This window comes from Callithrix jacchus, chromosome 16, assembly GCF_049354715.1.
Source record: "Callithrix jacchus isolate 240 chromosome 16, calJac240_pri, whole genome shotgun sequence".
Classification (NCBI taxonomy): domain Eukaryota; kingdom Metazoa; phylum Chordata; class Mammalia; order Primates; family Cebidae; genus Callithrix; species Callithrix jacchus.
This window is the reverse complement of record NC_133517.1, coordinates 50,181,791-50,205,391: the sequence shown is the minus strand read 5'-3', so window position 1 is coordinate 50,205,391 and position 23,601 is coordinate 50,181,791. Positions and strand designations below refer to the sequence as shown.

Sequence of the window (23,601 nt, the reverse complement as noted above, 5' to 3'; positions counted from 1 at the left end):
ACCCCTCCCCTCCCCACTCTAGTAGCCTCATGCCCCATATCTATTGCTCACATCATTATGTTCCTGTATACTTATCTCTACTTATAAGCAAGAACATTAGTTTCCCGTTCTTTATGCTTTATTTATGTTTTGTTCTCCCATTTTCTCACTTATTCATACAGAAGGACATACATTTACTGTGATGGTTAGTTTCACCACTTTGGCTAGGCTACAGTATGCAGTTTTTAATGAAACACTAATCTAGGTTTTGCTGTGAAGATATTTTGTACATGTGGTTGTAATCTACAATCAGTTGACTTTAAGTAAAGGAGATTGTCCTTGATAATTTGAGTGGGACCTCACCCAAACCGTTGAAGACCTTAAGAACAAATATTTGGGTTTTCCAGAGAAGAAGAAATTTCACCTGAATACTGCAGCATTAACTCCTGTTCTCTGAAATTTCTACAGATTTCAGCCTTGCCAGTTTTCACAATCTTATGAGTTGACTTGTTAAGATAAATCTATGTATTACAAGGAAGACTTCAAAAGTTCATAGAAAAAATAGAATTAAAAGACAAAAATGTGAAATAAACTTTATTTCTCAGCATTAAGTTCAGGCCTTTTTTTTTTTTTTTTTTTTTTGAGACAGAGTCTTACTCTGTCACCCAAGCTGGAGTGCAATGGTTCTATCTGGGCTCACTGCAACCTTCGCCTCCTGGGTTCAAATGATTCTCCTGCCTCAGCCTCCCCAGTAGCTGGAATTACAGGCAACTGCCATCATACCCAGCTAATTTTTAGTAGAGACAGGGTTTCACCGTGTCAGTCAGGCTGGCTGGACGCAGTGGCCACTCCTGTAATCTCAGCACTTTAGGAGGCCGAGGTGAGTGGATGACCTGAAGTCAGAAGTTCAAGACATTTTTATAAGCAATAGTATCAGCCATTTAGTCTATCCATAAAGGACTAAGGGACCTGGGAATTTAAGCATGTGAATGTAGTCTTTTTCAAAGAATTAACTAAAGAAAAAATGGTTCTCTTTAATATCTTATTTTCTTTGAGATTAGGGGAAAAAAAAAAGAAGTCAGAAGGAGAGAAATGAAGACTGTAAGGTGGATGCTAACGAATTCTTGTAAAAATACTCACAAAATTGCCCTTACTTGATGAGAGATATAAGTAGGATTATTGTTTAGGTGAAGAAAGTATCTCTCTTTCATGCTAAAGCTTGGCTAACTTGCTTAAAACACTCTCATAAGAAGTAGTTACTATCATTCTTTGGCCCTCCAGAAAGTCACCCACTAAAATGTCTTGAGCATCTCCACAAAATGTTGCCATTACCTTTGCTATCTTCACAGGTCTGCTTTTGCTTTACTGGGTCACTTCTACGTCATGACAAAGCCATTGCTTTGATTGTGCTTTGTCTTCCAAATCATACTGATAAAGCCATGTTTCATCTCTTGTTAAAGTTACTTGAAGAAAACTTAAGAATCTTTATCCCAATTGTTTAAAATTTCTGACAAAAGCTCTGATCTTGTCTGCAGCTGATCTGGGCCCAACAGTTTGGCACTCATTCATTGAATGGAAAGTTTGCTGAACTTATTTTTCAGTCAAAAGCGTTTAAGCTGAAGTAACTATGATGTCTTCGTTGCTGACTACTGTGTCTGCTGTTAATTGTTGGTCTTCTTTCAATTCTTGTTCATTCAAAAATAAAGAAGATGATTTTTTCTTTCTCACAAATCGATGTGGATGGTCTGCCATGACCGGCTTTGTCTTCAACATTGTCTCCTTCCTCCTGTTTCTTCTTAAGATGAGTTACCTGTTTGTAAATTGTTGATTTCTCAGGTGCATTGTTCCCATAAACTTCTTGTAAACCATCTATGATTTCATCATTTTTCCACCTCAGCTTCAGCAAAAATTTGAATGTTTACCATATATTTTTGTGTCACTTTAACAGAATTTATGTTACTCTGACAGGGGCTCTTTTCAAACTACTATCTTATCTTTCTTTTTTTTTTTTTTTTTTTTTTTTTGAGATGGAGTCTTGCTCTGTCGCCCAGGCTGGAGTGCAGTGGTATGATCTCAGCTCACTATAACCTCTGCCTCCCAGGTTTAAGTGATTCTCCTACCTCAGTTTCCTAAGTAGCTGGGACTACAGGCACATCTCACCACACCTGCTTAATTTTTTGTAAAGACAGGGTTTTACTATGTTAACCAGGATGGTCTCCATCTCCTGACTTTGTGATCCACCTGCTTCAGTGTCCCAAAGTGCTGGGATTACAGACATGAGCCACTGCACCTGCCCTGTCTTATCTTTCTTAATGCCACCAAACTAGATTATGTTCTGTTCAGACATGTTATAATAAGTTAGTAGGAGTTTATATTCGTGCAAAAAATGTTGAAATTCATGATAGCTTTCTCATAACACACATTTTTTATGAACTTTTGAAGAAACATGTGTGTTTGTGGTGTGGTGTGTGTGTGTGTGTGTGTGTTTTTCTAAAGAATCCTTACTACTATATAATTTTAAGAAAAATGGAATATATATGAAATTTTATAATTTCGGGGAATATCATGAGTTTTTATTTGTCTACATGTTTGTCATTTACTGCTTTATGTTTTAATACCATATCTTTGTAGTCAATAATAGAAATGCAAATATGTACTTTGATACTGTCTAGAAAAATATTTTACAAGATCAATATGAAAAGCTCATAAATTATACATTTTACCATATCAGTTTGGGGAATGATTTCAGTTTCCTTCACAATATCATTAAACACTGAATTGGGTTTACTTAGACAGCGCTTTTAAAACAGATCATCTTTGGTGGTTTATCACTTAAAGCAATAAACGGTACTAAAAGTTTAAGAGTATGTAAGTTTATTTTCTATCTCTCAAATGAATATGGACCAATAAACTGGAATAAACATATACAGCATCAGCATATTTAAGTACATACATAAATTTTCTAACCTATAATTTTCAATTGGCATGAAAGAGTGTTAGGGCTTTAAGTATTATCAATATATTATCTAATTTAGAAAGAGGATGCTAATTATCATGGATTGTAAGAGAAATGGTGGATCATCATATTGTATGAATTTTGAGGCTGAATCCAGTATCAGATAGAAATGATTAGAATGTCTGGTGTGGACATGGTTTGGAAGATTGGGTAAGGTCAGGTAATAGCAGTTGTTTAAGATATTTAACAGAACTAGACAAATCTATTCTAAAGTACTTAATCATTAAAACAATTTTATAATCTCCTTAAATTATCTAAGTATGTTGAGTTATTATCCAAACAGAAGCATTTCAAAACAAACAAATACCATCACTTATGCAGAAAATAACTCTACATTAAGCAATAAGAAGAAACATATTTTGTAAATTCTAATACCTCAGAATTTATATTCTAAATATGAATTTAGAATAAGTTCTTCTGTTGTTAATGTAGTCTTAGGCCCAACTCACTTCTCTAATAACCTTAAGGAATAATTACACTAAACATCAATATTGCCCTTACATTAAAAAAATAGATTTAAGACACAATATTCTGTGTTTGCATATTGCCTCATAATTTTTTGGTTATGTACATATCTACAATGCCTACAAACCAAAACACAGTTTGAGGTAAATGTCAATCCCAGTTCCCCATAGTTCTTGGTATTGAAACTCTTGAGACTAACACAAAAATCATAATATAATTACTAGAAAAATATAGATTGTAAGATTTGGAAAATACTTACATATAGTAGGAATATATGTGTGTGAGTGTATACATAGATTTTCCAGTTATAATTTTACTATACATGGTAAAATTATATATATATGTTATATATTATATATATAAAATGTTATATATTATATATATGTTTATAATATATTCATTTGTCCACCATATATATGTTTTTGAATCTCTAGGTTGATTACTATTGTCTTCAAAATATCTTCATCTACTATACATCATATATAGATAATATATGGTAGAAAATTTTTGTCTACTATATATTATATAATGTTATAAAATATTATATATTTGATACATTATACATATATAATAGTATATATTATAACATCTATTATAACAGTATATATTATAATATATATTATAACCATACATATTATAAAATTTATAGTAGTAACCAACCTGAAGATTCAAAAACAGATGGAGCTTCCCAATTCATACTCTTGATGACATTGTGGGACAGTAAGTCTTCAGCAGAATGCATAAAATAATGATTGTATTGTTGTCATTTTAATTTCTTTTGTTTCATTTTTCTTAGAGAATAGATCATTAAGAAATATAATGGGTGAGACACCTTACAAGTGTTCCTAAAATGTCAATATAATCATGTCTTTTCTACCAGTACAAAAAGTTGTCATAGTTTTCTATTACACACTGGCTCAGCTTTAAACTTTTCTGGTCATCTTTAAGGCTCCTCACAGTATACTCAACTCTATCTATCCATATTATTTCCAGATAATTCATAATATTATTTTCCCTTTGTGTTAAGCAGGTTTATCATCTTGCTAATTTCTTGGAACTTTTCAGTTTTCTTCCACTTGTAAAGCCTTTATTCTCTGTTCTCCTGCCATTTACGTTTCTCCGTATCCTTTTTGTTACTCAAAGCCCAGCTTAAAATCTTGCCTAAACATAGCACTCAGTCAGAAAATAATTGTTGATTGTCCATATGAAAGAATAAAACTACACAAAAAATGACTTAAACTATAAACTATAGACAAGTGAGTCATGAATGATGGAGGTATACACTGCATGTGACAAAATTATAAAATGTGTTATAAAACCTGTAACAAGTATAAGTTATATTATATAATCTTTGTTGGCAAATTTTCATATCTAATAAAAGAATAATAAAACTCATAATGGTCTAATAATTTTAAAAATAGGGAAACTGCAATATCATAACTAAATTAATAATACAGAATGTGTATATTTAGCCAAGTATTTTCTCTTGATAGCTTTCATTATTCCACATTTTATTCTCTACCTCCTGTCCATTCTATGGACCCATAGTTCCAAATGAGCTTGTTCAGGAAAGAGGTTGTACCTTATTCATCAATGGATTCCAAGCATCTAACATTGCATCTGACCATGTTAGACACTCAACAGGTATTTGTGAAATAAAGAAATTATTAAATTTTGTTTTCTATGAATTGCAATGTTTTCAAATGTGACAGAATTTTTTATTTACATTTTTGTATTTCTCAAATGCTTATCTACTTCCCTTTTTACCAGCTTACAAATTGGAATGTATCTTTGCATTTTCCCCAAGTTTGGATGATGTTGATTATCCTTGCCCTACTACTTTTACTCGTTATGCTGTTTGCACTTTTGATTTTACTAATTTCCTAAACTATAAAGCATTCATAGCTTTATTTACTCATTGAAATCTTACAACTCCTTCAAGGCCCAGCTCATTTTTTTTTGAGAACCTTAAATAATAATTATATTAAACACCAATCTTACTTTATATATTTTTTTAAAAATCTTAATCTGAAGACACAATATTTTTCTTTATATATTGCTTAACTTCTTGGAAATTTAACATATTGTTTCCTACCAAATGAAAAATAATTCCCTCCATCATTATACTATTTATTTTATTATCTACAGTGTGTACAAAACATATAGAGCAAATATTTATTAAAATTGTCCTTGAATAAATTTGAGAAAGACTGGTCAAGAAAAAGTACTACATTCTAATTATTAGACGTGGTGTACCATGACCTGTGTTTAATGGCTATAAGTACTGGCAGAAAGTATGACATAATAGTGAGCATTTTTTTTTTTTTGCAATAATAATTGAGCAAAATGGCTTTAAGGTTAGAAATAAACAAAATGATACAATTAACTTGAAAATATTAACTAGAATTAAAAACCCTTAAGTACTTAAAGAAATAAGAAAAGATTGTTAAATATAAAATATACATATTTTTAATAAAAATGTATGAAAAATAAAAGGACTTGTTATTATATGGAGAAGTAGCTCATATAGAGGTTTCTAAATGTTTTGGTCTCAAACCTTCTTCACACTGTGAAAAATTATGAAGCACTTCAATTAATTTTCATTTTTTTTTAGTTATATTTACTTATGGACACTCTTAAAAATAAAAGCATGCATTTAAAAATATTTATTTCTTTATTTTAAAATAGCAATAATAAGCTTATTTTATTTTATTATAAATGTAATATTTTGCTTTTAAAAGTAGCTATATTCTAATTTTTTTAATTTTGATTATATTTTTATTTTTTAGATTTTTAAATTTCTTTAATACTTGGCTTAATAGAAGACAGCTGGATTCTTACATCTGTTCAGCACTCAATCTGTTGTGATATCATCACACATTACATAGGACCTGACAACTCAATGTATATTTGCTAGAAAAACTAGTGAAGAAAAGGCAAATCATCTCTAGTGTCATTATAAAAGCTTTTTATAACTGGAAAAAATCAAGAAAACAATTTCATCTACAATAACCACAATAAATAAACAAAGTAACAACATACCTAGGGATTAATTTAATTAGCAGCAGGATTGATCTCTACAAGAAAAGCTCTAAAACACTGATGAGAGAAACTGAAGAGGATATCAAAATATAGAAAGACATACTATGTTTAGAGATTGGAAAAAATAATATTGTTAAAATGATCCAAAGAAATTTTGCAATCCCTTTAAAAATATAAGTGACATTATTTACAGAAATAGAAGTACAAATTATAGAATTTGTATGAAACCACATAAGACCCTGATTAGCCAAAGTGATCCTGAGGGAAAATAACAGAGTTGGAGGCATCACACTACCTGACTTCAAAATATACTACAAAGCTGTAGAAACCAAAAGAGCATGGCACTAGCATAAAAACAAATGAAACAAAATGCAGTATATATACACAATGAAATACCATTCATCCAGAGCAATGAATGAAATACTTTTATTAATGGAGACATAGATGAACCTGGAGGACATTATGTTGAGCAATGTAATCCAGGAACCAAAAAGACAAATACCAGATATTCCCAAATATATAAGAAAGGAAAATAGTTGGTCTCATAGAAGTTGAGAGTGAAAGAGTGGTTACAAGAAGGTAAGAGGGATAGAAAGGAGGGGGAAATAAAGAAAAGTTGCTTAATGAATATAAAATTAGAGCTAGAGAGGAGAAATAGTTTCTAGGGTTCTATAGCCCCGTAGAGTGAATATAGTTAACAACAATTTATTGGATATTTTCAAATAGCTAGAAGAAAGAATTCTGGTGTTCCCAACTGAAAGAAATTATAAATGTTTGAGGTGAGGGATATGGTAATTAATCTGACTTGATCATTATGCATTGTGTACATGTATCAAAATAGTACACTGTACCCCAGAAATATGTAGTTATGTCAACTCATAATAAAAAAGTCAAGGTCCTAGACAACTTCCTACCTTTTAACAGTAAAACTTGTTTCCAATAAAAACATAATTATGCCGACAAAATAAAATTTATTAAACCACACTTTGAGAACCACTGCCTGCAACTTCTCTTTCTCATTTGATTATAAATCCTTTCAGCAAATGCTAAAAATAGCCAGTCATATTTATCAAATTAGGAACTGCCTCCCTCTCTGAACCAAACCATACATTAATATATTTTTTAATTGAAGGATGAAAAACTAAAGGCAGGATTTATCCTGCCTTTCTTTTTTTATTCAAATTATGTCAAACAAAGCCAAAATAGCAAATGCAGTGCTTCTAGCCAACTACATGAAAATGTGATTATTTAATTTTCCAAAAGTTTTTGAGCCATATGGCTGTCATTACTAATCAAAGGAGTAGGAATCCTAGTGTTACCAGCTCCCTGCCACTCCACCTCTAAACGCCAAACTGGGATGCCATTTCAAGGGGCAGAGTTGCACTGAACCATTTCAGGTTTTGTTTGTTTGTTTGTTTGTTTTTAGTAGATACTGCAACAATGGTGAGATCTAGCAAAACTTTCAAGACTTTGAGGAGCAGTAGCTTCCTATTCTCTTACAGGAGAACAAAAGGCAAGGAAGAATGCTTTCAAAACCACAAGAGAAACATTTGCAGGTAAAACATTTGCAGACACACTGTGTTTTACTTTCTTCTTTGAGATACTTAGCCTTTACGGAAGGCATACAGACATCTTAAAATTTGTTTAAAAACCATAGTCATAGTATGTTATTACCGCTTTACCTTATAAGAAGAAATAATAATTACAGAGCAGCATATCAAGTATTTCCCATAATCTTTAGACAACTAATTTCAATTTTAGTTCTTAACAGTTTTAACTAATGTTTTCACTTTCTTCAAGTGTAGCTCTTTTGTTTCAAATACACAGAGTCTATAAATTTGTTCAAAGAAAAATTAGAGTTTATCGTAGAGCCTCACAGAATCTAGGGACCTGCTATTCCTTTTCTGTCTCACAGGCCACATGGTATCTTCCTTATGGCATCTCAGCTTTCCTCTGTGTCTGCCCCCTGTAACTTTGCCATTATCTCTTTTTGTCTCGTGACTCTTCCTGTACATATATACATCCATGTATAACTTTAACATATTAAAGAGTTTTCCAATGTATTTTAATACTTTAAGGATATTATTTCTCTATATTCTGATTTTTATTTTTTGTTATTAAGAAAACCGATCTCAAGCTTATTTTTACTCTTATTAAAGTAATATGTTTTTGTCAGTAAATGGTTTTAAAATGTTCTCTCTATAATTGCTTTTTTGCAATTTTGCTCTTGTTTTCTTTGTATTAATTTTGCATGAGATCCACAGTGATTCTTAAATCTGAAGCTGGATATGTTTTATCAGTGTCATAAAATTCTCAACAGCATTATCTTTTTAAACTTTGATCCTGACTATTTGCTTTTCTCTCTCTTTCTAAAACTCTTGTTACATCTATCCCTGATCTTCTTGATATACTATTTATCTCTTTACTGCTGTTTTAAAATGCTCTTTTCATTCTTTTATTTTTCCATGCTTCTTCTAGATACCTTTGTCTGCTGCATACATTATGTAAGTGCTTCTGTTTGCATCTGTGTCTAACATAATGTTAAATGCATTCATAATTTTAAATTAATTTACTGATTTTTTTTAATTCGTGAATTGTCATCTGGCATATCTTTGTACATTTGTCAGTCAAAATTTTCAATCTTGTCTTGAAGTCCTTAATGATTTCAAGCTCAGCCATTTAAAATTCTGTGTCTCATTATTCCATTTACTGAATTACCTTAGATTGCATTTCTATTTCTATTGTTTTCCTTGGTTCTAAATCATGTAGTCTTATTACATACCTTGTTCTTTGAAAGAGTGCCAGGGTTTATAATACCGTAGAAATAATTTGAGGGCTAGAATGATTATATTTTCCTTTATAGAGAATATACTTTTGTACTTGCAGATGGCTACAGGCACTTGGAATTTCAGATCACATAATCCAATTCCAAGGAGATGAGCAGAAACTGTGCTTTAGTCCCTGAAATGACTAAACTATTTCTGATTAACCCTTACGCCTATCTTGTAGACCTTTATGACCTTACATAAAGCCTGAGGGCCTTGGATTCCAGTTTCTGTCCTCAGGCTCCATAATGCTGTCAAAGCTTTGTTCAGCTTCTCAACCCTTCAGCCACCTCTGCAGTAATCAGAAAATCCCCTAAGTAAAAAATCTCCTAAGTAAAAGCATTCTAAAATGATGGGTTCATCTCTTTAGGTTTCGTTCTTCTGCAGCTCTTTTATATCTTGACCCCATATCTCCTTATTAGCTTCTTAACTTTCCAATGTCTTCAAATAGTTTTTTTTTCCCAGCTTTTCTAGGTGTTTTCAGTGTCAGTATTATTCTGAATTTCCTACTGCACAATTAGTATTACTAGAAATGTCCCCTCCTAAATTACATTTTAATTAGGCTAATTAACAAGTAAATAAAATAGTAAATAACAGGTCAGATGCAATAAAAATGAAAGCTAAAAACAGGAGTAAAAATCATTCCAAATGCACTACTCACGAAAGTGCATAGTATTTTTTAGCTATTCAATAAATCATTATTGCTATTTAATAAGGATTTTTCTAGAAGAGAGGTGAAAACTGATAATAAAAATTTTTAGAATATAATTAAAGCCAGGGTCTGTTGATAATTATGTTTTTTAAAAATACTACTACAAGAAAGAAATTTCAATTTCCATTATTTGATAAAGATTTTATGAAGTGAGCCAAGGTCAAATCTTCTTTTGAGTTAAGCAACCAATGTATTAAATTAACTGGTGGCAAACATACACTTGACCCTTAAGCAATATGAATTTGAACAATGTTGGTCCATTTGCTTGCAAATTTTCTAATGCTTCACCCATCCCAAGATAGCAAGACTAACCCTTCCTCTTTCTCCTTCTTTTCAGATTACTCAACATTAAGACAGCAAAAATGAAGACCTTTATGATGATCCACTTCTACTTAATGAAGGGTAAATATGTTTTATCTTCCTTCTGATTTTCTTAATAACATTTTCTTTTCCCCAGTTTCCTTTATTATAAGAATACTGCATGAAATACATATAACATTTAAAATGTGTTGAATGTTTCAGTGACCAGTAAGGCTTACAATCAACATTAAACTATAGGTAATTAAGTTTTTGAAGAGTCAAAAACTTTTGGAGAGTCAAAGTTATACATGAATTTATGACAGCATGGAGTGTTGGCATTCCTAATTTCCACATTGTTCAAGGCTCATGTATATAAGGATTATAAGTCAAATGAAAAAAATAATCAATGGAATAATTGGAATTGCACTGAATCTACATAAGATCCTTGAAATAACTCAAAGATGAAATAATGGAAATTACTAAAGTAAGTTATATGTTACTATAAGTGGACATTCTTTTGAAGTATTGGCTGATTGACTATTAACTCCCTGTAGAGGCTTTAAAAGATGACCTGTAAACCAAATCATTTTATGTCATAACTGGCAAACTTCCTACAATTATATTCAATAATAGGGTTCTTCACTGAATAAACAACTCAACCTACTGGTATTTTATGAAGCTTATGTCAAAGGAAGTCAATATTATCTGGAACTATTTTAAGAAATAAAGTATGAACATAAAAAGAGGCTATTAGCTGGGTGTGGTGGCTTAAGTTTGTAATCCCAGCACTTTGGGAGGCCGAGGCGGGTGGATCACCAGGTCAAGAGATCGAGACCATCCTGGTTAACATGGTGAAACCCCATCTCTACTAAAAATAGAAAAATTAGCTGGTGTGGTGGTGCATGCCTGTAATCCCAGCTACTCGGGAGGCTGAGGCAGGAGAATTGCCTGAACCCAGGAGGCGGAGGTTGCGGTGAGCCGAGATCGCACCATCACACTCCAGCCTGGGTAACAAGAGTGAAACACCGTCTCAAAAAAAAAAAAAAAAAAAAAAGAGGCTATTTTACCTTTGCATTCTAAAAATTAAAAATAGAATATTTGTGACACATTTCTTTGATGGTTATCTTTTAAAACACTAAAGTTTGGAGTTTAATTAAAAAAATGTGTTTGATTATTTTCCTAAAAAATTTATATCAAGGAAACATCTAGCATCTTGATATCATAAAAAATTCTATTAAAATCCAATGCTATATTTAGTAGTTCAGGCATATTTTAAGACTCAAAGTAGGATAGGATAGTTTCAAATCTAAAGTAAATTCAATAGAGCTTTCCATTTTGAGTTTTTAAGAGTAGATCTTGAGATGTTTGGCAACTGCTTAAGATGAAAACTGGAAAGATTATCACTCCCATATGACAAAATAATGGCAACGAATGCAAGTTTAGAACTTTTCTTATGCTTATCAGAGAGCTGAGGTTAAAAGTTAACCAAGTAACCCCAAATCTAAAAAAATACAGATGTGTCAAAGAAGAGACATAATGTGAGCACTTATTCATCAGAGACAAATGATGCTGGACACCATAAAACAGGGAAAAATTTTGTTTTTAAACAAATTGTTTAAGTGGCTAGCATAAAAATATAGAAGCCCTACTAGCTGCAGACACAAGAAATACTCAGACTCACTCACAGCTCTTCTCTACATACATCCCTAAATACTCACAAGGAAGATCAAGGACAGGACAAGAGTTCTGAGAAAGTGAACTCTCGTGATACAGGCTCAGGGAAGGCAGCATCAGTCACTACAATAAAAGCACAAAGCTCTGCCCAAATTCATCTTCTCTCTCTGTCTAAAAAAGTAAAAGTGTTCAACCACCTGGAAAGAGCAGACAACTTTGTTGCCCTTTGGACACTGTGAAGACCAACTGAAGCTAAGGGAAGGAAAAGGAAAAATATATATATATAAATTTTTTACCCTTGCAGTGGAGCATACATTTACCCTGAAATCAAACCATTAGAAGTCTACCACTATAGTGAACAGGATAGGACAAATGAGAATACCCTATACCAGACACCCAGGGAAACAACAGATGTCTCATACTGACACATAAACTGAAACCAGAAGAGCAAAGAACATTCTCTTCCCATGCTCACCACCAGGCCAACAAGCATGTTGAATCCCATGTAACAGCAGGCTATCTGAGAGCAGGGAGAGACAGTCTCTGAGGCATGCCCACGAAAGGAAGACCTCGAGGTGAAAGTGGAGTAGATAGTAAAAATAATCCTCTGGAAAACTAGCCCCTATTATAAACATAAAATAACACAGAGAAATTGAACACCTGTGATGCACTGAATGTAACCATGGCAACAACAGCTGCCAAAACCATACCCAATAGGAGAAGGTATATCAATATCAGAGACTTTAAAACAAAGGATTATCAGAGACAAATGAAAACATTAGGTAATAGCAAATGGTTAACTTTCCAAGAAGTTATAACAATCTTAAATGGATAGGTACCTATCAAGAGAGCTGCTAAATATAAGATGCCAAATATGATAGAACTGTAAAAAAAAAAAAAAAAAAGACAACTCTACAATTATAGTCAAAGACTTTTACACTTTTCACTCAGTAATGATAGTGCAAATGGCCAGAAAATCACCAAGGCTATAGAAAAGCTGAATACCACTTTCAACCAACTTGGCCTAAGGAACGTTAGGCCGGGTGCAGTGGCTCACACCTGTAATACCAGCACTTTGAGAAGTCGAAGGAGGCGGATCACCTAAAGTCAAAAGTTCAAGACCATTTTCACCAACGTGGTGAAACCCTGTCTCTACTAAAAATGCAAAAATTAGCCGGGGCGTGGTGGCACATACCTGTAATCCCAGCTACTTGAGGCAGGAGGATGGCTGAGGCAGAAGAATCACTTGAACCCCGAAGGTGGTGGTTGCAGTGATCAGAGATTGTGCCACTGCATTCCAGCCTGGGTGACAGAGTAAGATTCCATCAAAAAATAAATAAATAAACTAGAGAACACTCCACCTAACAATAGCAGAACAGACATTTATTTCAAGTACACATGGAACATTCACGAAGAAAGAGAATATTTTAGGGATAAAATAAACTAACAAAATTTTTTAAATTTAAATTATTTAAACATACAAATCACACTGCAGAATACCTAGAAAAGCAATAATAGAAAGAAATATATATTTAAAAATCACCAAATATTTGTGTTATGAGTTGAATTGTGTCTTCTAAAAATTCATGTGTTGAAGCCCCAACCACCAATACTTCAATATGTGACCGTATTTAGAGATAGAGCCTTTATGGAGGAAATTAAGTTAAAATGAGGCCATTAGGGTGGGTCCTAATTCAATCTGATTGATGTCCTTATGAGAAGAGAAGATTAAGACAGACGCCAGGCATGCATATGCATACAGAAAAGATCATTCAAGAGCACAGCAAGAAGCCAGTCATCTGCAAACAAAGGAGAGAAGCCACAGAAGAAGCTAAACCTGCTGACACGTTTATCTTGAACTTGTAACCTCCAGAACTATAAGAAATAAAATGCTAAAATTTTTTCCCATTCTTTTGGTTGCCGATCCACTCTAGTGACTGTTTCTTTTGCCGTGCAGAAGCTGTGGAGTTTCATTAGGTCCCATTTGTCTATTTTGGCTTTTGTTGCCAATGCTTTTGGTGTTTTGTTCATGAAGTCCTTGCCTACTCCTATGTCCTGGATAGTTTTGCCTAGATTTCCTTCTAGGGTTTTTATCGTGCCAGGTCTTATGTTTAAGTCTTTAATCCATCTGGAGTTAATTTTAGTGTGAGGTGGTATATATCCAAAAGACTATAAATCGTTCTACTATAAGGACACATGTACACGAATGTTCATTGCAGCACTGTTTACAATAGCAAAGACCTGGAATCAACCCAAATGCCCATTGATAATAGACTGGATTGGAAAAATGTGGCACATATACACCATGGAATATTATGCAGCAATCAGAAATGATGAGTTTGTGTCATTTGTAGGGACATGGATGAATCTGGAGAACATCATTCTCAGCAAACCGACACAAGAACAGAAAATGAAACACCGCATATTCTCACTCATAGGCGGGTGATGAAAAATGAGAACACATGGACACAGAAAGGGGAGTACTAAACACTGGGGTCTATTGGGGGGAAAAGGGGAGGGCTAGTGGGAGGGGTGGTGGGGAGGGATAGCCTGGGGAAAAATACCAAATGTGGGTGAAGGGGAAAAGGAAAGCAAAGCACACTGCCATGTGTGTACCTAAGCAACTGTCTTGCATGCTCTGCTCATACCCAAAACCTAAAATCCAATAAAAAATTAAAAAAAAAAAAAAAAAAGAAATAAAATGCTGTTGTTTAAGTCACACCATGTGTTACGGAAGTCCTAGGTAAATTAGGCGACATATTTCTAAACAGCCCATTCAGTCTAAAAGAATATATCAAGGGAAATTAGAAAATATTTATATCAAATAAAAATGAAAGCTCAGTGAATAAAAATTAACAGGATGCAACTAAGGGAAATATACATTATTAACTGCTTATATAGAAAAGATGAAATGTGTCACATAAATAATAAAACTTCCAATATTAGGAACCTCCCAAAAAAGGAGCAAATTTAACCCAAAGCAAAAAGGAAAAAAAAAAAAAACTCTTTAAAATAGAAATTAGTATAACTAAGAGCAAAAAAAAACAATTTAAAAATTAATTAAAACAAAACCTAGTTCATTGTAAAGATCAGTAAACATGATATATTCTTAGACAGTCTGACAAAGGAAAAACAGAATAAATATATATTACAGATAAAGGAAATAAAAGACCCAGCATCACTGTAAATCCTATGGGCATTTAATGGATAATCAAACAATAGTACAAACAGTGCTAGGCCCATAAATCCAACATCTTAGATAAAATGCATAAACTTCTTGAAAGATACAAACTGCACTATAACTATTTTTAAAAGTGAATTGAGTTAAAAATATTTTAACATAAAAAATTCCAGGTAAGATTGCTTTACCTAGAGAGGAGCTTCAAGACGGCCGATTACAGGCATCTGGTACTCGCTTTCTCCGCAAAGAAGATCTAGAATCGCAGGTAAATAATTGTATTTCAAATAGATCATCTAAGAGCGAAAACTGGAATCCAACAGAGAAGTGATAGAGAACACCTAAAGCGGGGAAGGAGAGGTAAGTGAGACACCCTACTCTGCCAGGATCAGCTGGGAGTCTGGGTAGGCTTCTCAACTAAGGTAAAAAACAGTAAGTGAGAGAATCCCAGAAGGCCACATGACTACTGCAGATTCCTTCAACCCTAGCCATAGGAGAGCCCCTAGACCATAACAGACCCAAGTCTAACAAAGGAAGCTGTCTGGAGACTTTGCAAGATAGCATTGTTCCAGAAGGGGTCCCACACCCCTAGTCCTAAGCAACCACAGCAGGTGCCAATTTGACAGCCCAGCCCCCAGCATACTGCCTCCTGCCTGGGAGCCCAGCAGCTCCTGTATCTTCATATCCATGAAGCCACACTGACATTCCCCATGTCCAGTCACCACCAAAGGTAGCTACTGCTGCCAGGGCTGAAGTACAAATCACTGGCAATTGCTCCACTGCCTACAGTGAAGCAGCCATGCATTTTCACATGCCCCAAGGACAAACTCCTCTGCCTGCAGACACTGCTGCTGTGGGCTGCCACCACTGGGGCCAAAATGTGAGTGAAGTGCATGCTACCTAACCACCTACATATGACTGTTGCTGCTCAAAACAGCCCCACCCTCCTCAGCAGCAGGGTTGTAATACAGCTGTTGATGTCTCTACCAGAACATTCCACTGGAGGCATGGGATATCATCCTGTCCCTGCCTGACACAGACACTGTCTGCATGCACCATCAGGGGCCAGAGGAAAGGTCTACCTAGCCCGGTATTGCCCCCAGTCAGGGCCCAAGCATAGCATCTAGGGGCCTGGGAACTGCCCAGTTGAGTCTGCCACAGTTTTACCTTAGCATTCCTCCTGGGGGGCTGAATTTGGACCCACCCAACCTGCCACTACCAACACCACTAGTACACACCTTCACATGTCACTGGTGGGCCTGGATACTGGCCTGCTCAATGCATTACAGCTGCCACAAACACCAGCATGGACCACTTGAGAGCCAGAGGCCTGTCTTGCCATTACTACTACCATTGCTCATGCTATGCTTGTTTCCAATTGGCCAGAAAATGTGCCCACCCACCAGGTGCACTCCTGCTAGTACTGGCACCTGAGTAAACTCCTGGAAGATCAAAAATCAGCCCATCTAGGACCAATAACACTGGTGCCAGCAGAGGCCACCATGGGGACAGGCATGCTCAGCCTACTACTGCCACCACTGGGACCCAACGATATAGTGTATGCAGATCTAGTTACTGCCTCCATCAAAAATTTACCACAGCCTCCACTACAAAAACAGCCCACATCACCAAGAAAATCAGACACCACTGACATTGTTTAAAGCTGAAGAAATAATGCAGAGATTAAATTACTGCATGTACCATGAATCAAAGCCAAAGCACTCTTTCAAACCAATAGCACAGATACATCTTCAGGAAAAAGTTCTCCACTATAACAGACAAACAAAAAACAAATGGAAGAAGGAATTGTTACACCAGATGCACACATATCAACATGACACAAGAAATGTAAAACAGCAAGGCAATATGACACCTCCAAAGGAAAACAATAATTCTCCAAAAGCAACAGATTCTAATGAAAAAGAGATTTATAAAGTCCCAGAAAAAGAACTTAAAATAATGATATCAAAGAAGCTTGGTAAGATACAAGAGAATATAGAAAAAACAATATAAATAAATCAGAACAATTTGGGATATAAATGAGAAATTTATCAAAAAGATAGAATCCCCCCCTCCAGAAATTTTGTAACTAAAGAATTTATTAAATAAAATACAAAATACGTTTAAAAGCTCCAACAATAGACTAGATCAAGCAGGAAAAAGAAATTCGGAAATTGAAGACAGGTCTTTTGAAATAATCCAGCCAAACAGAAATAAAGAAAAAAGAATTTAAAAGAATAAACAAAGCCTACATGACATATGGAACATCATAAAATTATCATTTTTTTTTAAAATTTTCTGGTGTCCCAAGTGAAGACAAAACAAAAAAGATTTAAAAACTCCTACTTAATAAAATAATAGCTGAAAACTTCAGAAGTCTAACAGAAGATTTAGACATCCACATATTGGAAGCTTAGCGATTTCTAAACAGATACAATTCAAAAAGGTCTTCTACATGGCACATTATAGTTGAGTAAATTCAAAGACAAATAGAGCATTCCATAAATAGCAAAAGAAAAGCAACCTGTCTCCTTCTAACCCCAAGGAGACTAAGAATGGACTTCTCACCAAAAACCTTATAGGCTAGTAGAAAAAATAGGATCATATATGCAAAGTGCTGAAAGAAACAAACTGCCGTAATTAATGATATACCTGTTGTGAACTGAATGCGAGCCCGGGAATCTCGTCCAGCGAGAGGGTCCCAAACCTGGAAGAGAGCGCGTGCCGGAGGTCTGGAGGGCTACATGTGCTAGGCTCATGCAGCAATTTTATTTTTGCAATGTGTTTCATTATATAATTTTCTGAAGTTAAAGTTGTTTACGCCAGATTAACGTACTTAAGTTACAGTAAGCAAATTACACCCAGTAAGTAAGTTAAGCACAGTAAGTAGGTTACACCCAGTAGGTCAAGGTAAGTAGATTTCAGTCACGCCCTGTAAGCTGTGGTAAATAAATTACAGTTACGCCCTGTAAGTTACAGTAAGTTACCAAGTGTAAATATTTAAGTTAATATTTTGCAATGAAGGTAACACGGGTCCAAAATGAACACAATGAGACAATAAACCATGAGAAGCCGAAAGTAGACACAATGCCTCCCAAGTCCTCATATCCATAAAGTAATGTCTGTTGATTTTTTTTAATAACATATAGTTCCTCTCTTGGTTCCTGCTTTCCCTCAGCTCGACTCCCCCAGCCGGGGATCTGTGTCCGGCTCAAGCTCACCATATGGTGAGGCCCATATCCTAGGGGCCTCACATGGGAGCGCTCCCCACAGGTCTCCCTTATATACCCAGTAATGTTATATTCTATAAATAAACAAGAAATGAAGTTTTAACCAGACAAGCAAAAGTGGAAAAAATTTATGACCAGTAGACCAGCCATACTAAAAGTGCTTAAGGGAGTCCTATACCTGGAAACAAAAGGATGATAGCTGCAATGAGAATACATGAAAGTGCAAAATCCGCTAATTAAGCAAACACACAGATAAGTAAAAGAAAGGAATCAAATGTTACCAATCAGTAAACCACCAAACGACTATGATAATAAGACAGAGAAAAAGAAACAGAAAATATACAAAACAACTAGAAGTCAACAAAAATAATGATATGAATCATTTTAATATCAGAAATCAATTCCTAATAAAATAGTAGGAATAAGTCTTCACATATCAATGATAAACTTAAATGTAATGAATTAACCTTTCTACTTGTAAAATACAGAGTGGCTGAATGAATAAGAAAATGACCTAACTGTATGATGCCTACAGGAAACTCACCTTACCTGTAAAGATACATACAGATTGAAAGTAAAGGGGCATAAAAAATATTCCATACAAACAAAAACCAAAATCAAGTCTGAGTAGCTATACTTTTCTGAGATAAAACAAACTTTAAGTCAAAACCTATAAAAAGAGGCAAAGAAGGCCTTTATTTAATACTAAATGGATCAATTCAGCAAGAGGATGTAACCATTCTAAACACATGTGCTCCCAACACTGGAGCACACCCAGGTATATAAAGCTAACAATACTAAATGCTAAAGGAGAGATAGACCTCAATATGATAATGGTTGCAGATGTCAACACTTCAGTCTCAGCATTAGACAGATCATCTAGTCAGAAAATTAACAAAGAAATACTGGACTTAAATTGGACATTAGACCAAATGGACCTAAGAGATATTTACAGAATATTTCATTTAACAACTACAGAACACATATTTTTCTAATTAGCACTTGAGAGTTCTCCAGGATAGACCATATGTTAGGACACAAAACGATTCTCAACAAGTTGAAAGGAAATCAAAATCATGTCAAGTATCTTTTCAGACCACAATGGAATAAAACTAAAAACTAATAAAAAGAGAAACTTAGGAAACTGTACATAATCATGGATATTAAATAGCGTAGTCCCAAATGACCATTGGGTCAAGACAGAAATTAAGCAGAAAATAAAAAAAAATTCTGGAAACAACTGAAAATAAACAAAACATAAAACCTATAGGCTACAACAAAGTCATTGCTAAAAGAAAAGCAACAAATGCTTACATCAAAAAAGTAGAAATATTTCAAATAGCAATAACAATGCACCTCAAGAAACTAGAAAAGCAAGAAAAAATCCAAAAATTAGTAGAAAGTAAGATATAATAGAGATTATTATAAATAACTATACAGCAACAAACTGCAAATACTGGATATAAATTCCATAGCCACATACCACCACAAGATTGAATCAGGAAGAAATAGAAAACCTAAACAGACCAATAACAGGTAATTATACTGAATCAGTAATAAAAAATTATACACAAAGAAAAGTTCAGGACTGGATGACTTCACTGTTAAATTCTACCTTTCAAAGAACTAAAATCAAATTCTTCTCAAAATAGTCCAAAAAACTAAACAGGACAACATTCTCACTAACTCATTCTATGAGACCAACATTACTGTAACACCAATACCATCTAAAACACAAGAAAAAGAAAACAGGGCAAAACACCTGATGAACATATATGCAATAATTCTCAATAACATACTAGCAAACTGAGTACAACAACATATCAAAAAGATAATACACCGTGATCAGTAGCATTTCTCCTAAGAATGCAAAGTTGGTTCAACATATACAAACCAATAACTGTCATATATCATATCAACAGTATGAAATACAAAAACAATATAATCATTTTAATAGATGTAGAAAAAGCATTTTATAAAATTCAAAATTCCTTCATGATAAAAACTCTCAACAAACTAGGCATTGAAGGAACATATCTCAAAGCAATAAACGTCATATATGACAAACCCACAGTTAACATAATACCAAATGGGAAAAAGCTGAAAGCCTTCCCTCTAATAACTAAAATAGGACTGGACTTCTACTTTCATCACTCCTATTCAACATAGGAATCCTCTGGATGTCCTACCTAGAGCAATTAGCCAAGAGAAAGAAATAATAGACATCTAAATTTGAAAAGAGGAAGTCAAGTTATCTCTCTTTGCTGATGGCATGATTTTATATCTAGAAGAACATAAAGTCTCCACCAAAAAACTCTTAGATCTGATAAATAAATTCAGTAAAGTTACAGGATAAAAGTAAACATGAAAATTAGTAATGCTTATTTATATATACCAATGATGAACTAGCTGAGAAAGAAGAAGTCTAGCTCATGTATAACAGATTTAAAATATTTATAGCTAGGAATAAATTTAGCCAGCCAGGTGAAAGAACTCTACAAGAAAAACTGTAAAACATTGATAAAAGAAATTAAAAGGGAGACAAACAAATAAAAAGACATCCCATACTCACAGACTGAAATAATTAACATCATTAAAATAATTATACTACTCAAAGTAATCTATATTCAATGCAAATATTACCAAAATAGCAACATCTCTTTTCAAAGAAACAGGACAAACAATCCTAAAATTTGTATGGAATTAAAAAAAAAAATCCCAAATAGCCAAAGCAATCCTGAGCAAAAAGAACAAAGCTGGAGGCATCACACTCCCTGTCTTCAATACGCATTACAAAGCTGTAGTAACCAAAACATCATGGTATTGATATAAAAACAATTATATGGACCAATGCAACAGAATAGAGAACCCCGAAATAAATCCACATATTTACCGCCAACTGATTTTTGGCAAAGGCATCAATAACATAATTTGGGTAAAGGATATCTTCTTCAATAAATAATGCTGGGAAATTGGATATCCATATGCAGAAAGATGAAACTGGACCCCTATATCTTACCATATGCAACAATCAACCCAAGATGGATCAAAGACTTAAATGTAAGACCTGAAACCGTAAAAGAGGAAAATATTATAAACACTCCAAGACATAGGTCTAGGCAAAGATTCTATGGTTAAGACCTCAAAAGTGCAGGGAACAAAAACAAAAAGAGACAAATGGGATTATATCAAGCTAGAAAACTGCATAGCAAAAATGACAATCAACAAAGTGAAGAGACAACCTCTTGAATGCAAGAAAACAATTGCAAACTATTCATCTGATAGGGAACTAATGTCCATAATATACAAGTAACTCGGACATCTCAATAGTAATAACAATAACAATAATCCCATTAAAAAGTGGGCAAAGAACATACATACACATTCCTCAAAAGAAGACATATAAGAGGCTAAGAGATATATTTTTTAAAATGTTCCATATAACTAATCATCAGAGAAATCCAAGTCAAATCCATAATGAGATATCATCTGAATTCAGTTAGAAGATTTATTATTAAAAAGACAAAAATATCAGATGCTGGTGAGGATGCAGAGAAAAGGGGACTCTCATGCTCTATTGGTGGTCATGTAAATTAGTTCTGCCACTATGGAAAACAGTACGGATAATTCTCAAAAAATAAAAATAGAATTATCATATGGTCAAGATAACTTACTAGTGGGTATTTATCCAAAGGTAAAAGAATTAGTATATCAAAGAAGTGCCTGCATATCTCTCTTTATCGCAGCACTATCCACAATAGCCAAGAGATGGAATCAACCCATGTTCATCAATAGACTAATGAATAAAGAAAATGTGATGTATATACATGTAGTGGAAAACTATTCAGCCTATAAGGAATGTCACTGTGTCATTTACAGCAACATGCATGGAACTGTGGTCATTAAGTTAAGTGAAATAAGCCAGGGAGAGAAAGAGAAATATTATATGGTCTGAGTCATGTATGGGAGCTTAAATAGTTGATCTCACAGAGGTAGAAAGTAGATTGATACATATCAGAGGCTGGGAAACATGTCCAAATATTATGCATCAACAAAAAGCAAAACATACAGAGAGATGGCTTTCCCCTTGCCAGTGAGATAAGGGAAGTAGTAAAAAGACAGTAAAAAAGATGACATATAATTGTCTGTATCTTCAAACATTATTTTGAATATAGAAATTCCTTAAAATCAATTAAAAAGCTACTAACACTAATGCAGAGTGTTTAGCAAGGTTGCAGAATACAAGAGCAATATTTAGAAGATACTATTTTCCCTTCAACACAGTTGATGAAGTATTTTTCTAATTAATATTATATAAAAAAGATTTTCAGTTGTTATTCAAAACATTTTATTCCTTTCCTAAGCCTCTTTTATAAGTAACTATCACCATAGTTTAATGCATCTCAGATTTAAATCTATTGGCAAGACCATGGTTCTATCTTCAAAACTTTGTCATTTTTCCTCCATTTCCGCTGTTACCATTCTATTTCAAGTCACCATTAACTCTCTTCTTATATTACTTATGATTCCTTCTAATTTGTCTCTCTCCTTTGTTCCTTCTTACTCCTAAAAAGACCTTTTCCAGATGGTAGCCAAAATGACTATTTTTAAATCTTAAACAAGATCATATTACTCCTCTGCTTAAAATTCTTTAAAAGCTTCAAAATGCTCTAAAAATAAAATCTAAGCTTATCTTGCCCTGTGACATAGAGCAGCACTTATCAAAATGTGCTCTGCAGACCCATGGGGATCTTCGAGACACTTTCAGGGGATCTGCAATGTCAAAACGATTTTATTAATAATACTAAGATGTTATTTGCCTTTTTTACTTGTTCTTATTTTCACTGACAGAGCAAAAGTAATGGTGTGTAAAACTCAGTGCCTGACAGTTTCCTAATTTGTAATGACTTTTCTGATAAGACAGGAGATACCATTAATGTTGTTTTAAAAATATCATATAAAGAAATGTGTCAACATTTGAGGGCTCTGCAAAACTCAGTCAACCATTATTTTCCAAATAACCAGTGCAAAATAGTATAGCATAATTCATGGGTGAGATGCATTTAAAGTGTAAGATAAATCAGTGGATTTTAATGAGACAGAATAAAAGTTTATTGGGACAGTTTCAGATTCCACACTGCAACTAACCTTTAAGAAACTACAAGTTGGTTTTGGTGTCA

At 33.8% G+C, this 23,601-nt stretch overlaps 1 long non-coding RNA gene across 1 annotated transcript; it reads right to left on the bottom strand.

Annotated features, from left to right (window-relative positions):
* Window positions 1-635: 635 nt before the first annotated feature.
* Window positions 636-17,992, bottom strand: LOC128929874 (uncharacterized). Its single transcript, XR_008477099.2, has 4 exons — window positions 17,844-17,992; window positions 15,383-15,447; window positions 13,209-13,315; window positions 636-1,789 (listed from the first exon to the last, which is right to left on the bottom strand). It is a non-coding gene; the product is annotated as an uncharacterized LOC128929874 (long non-coding RNA).
* Between the last annotated feature and the right edge of the window lie 5,609 nt (window positions 17,993-23,601).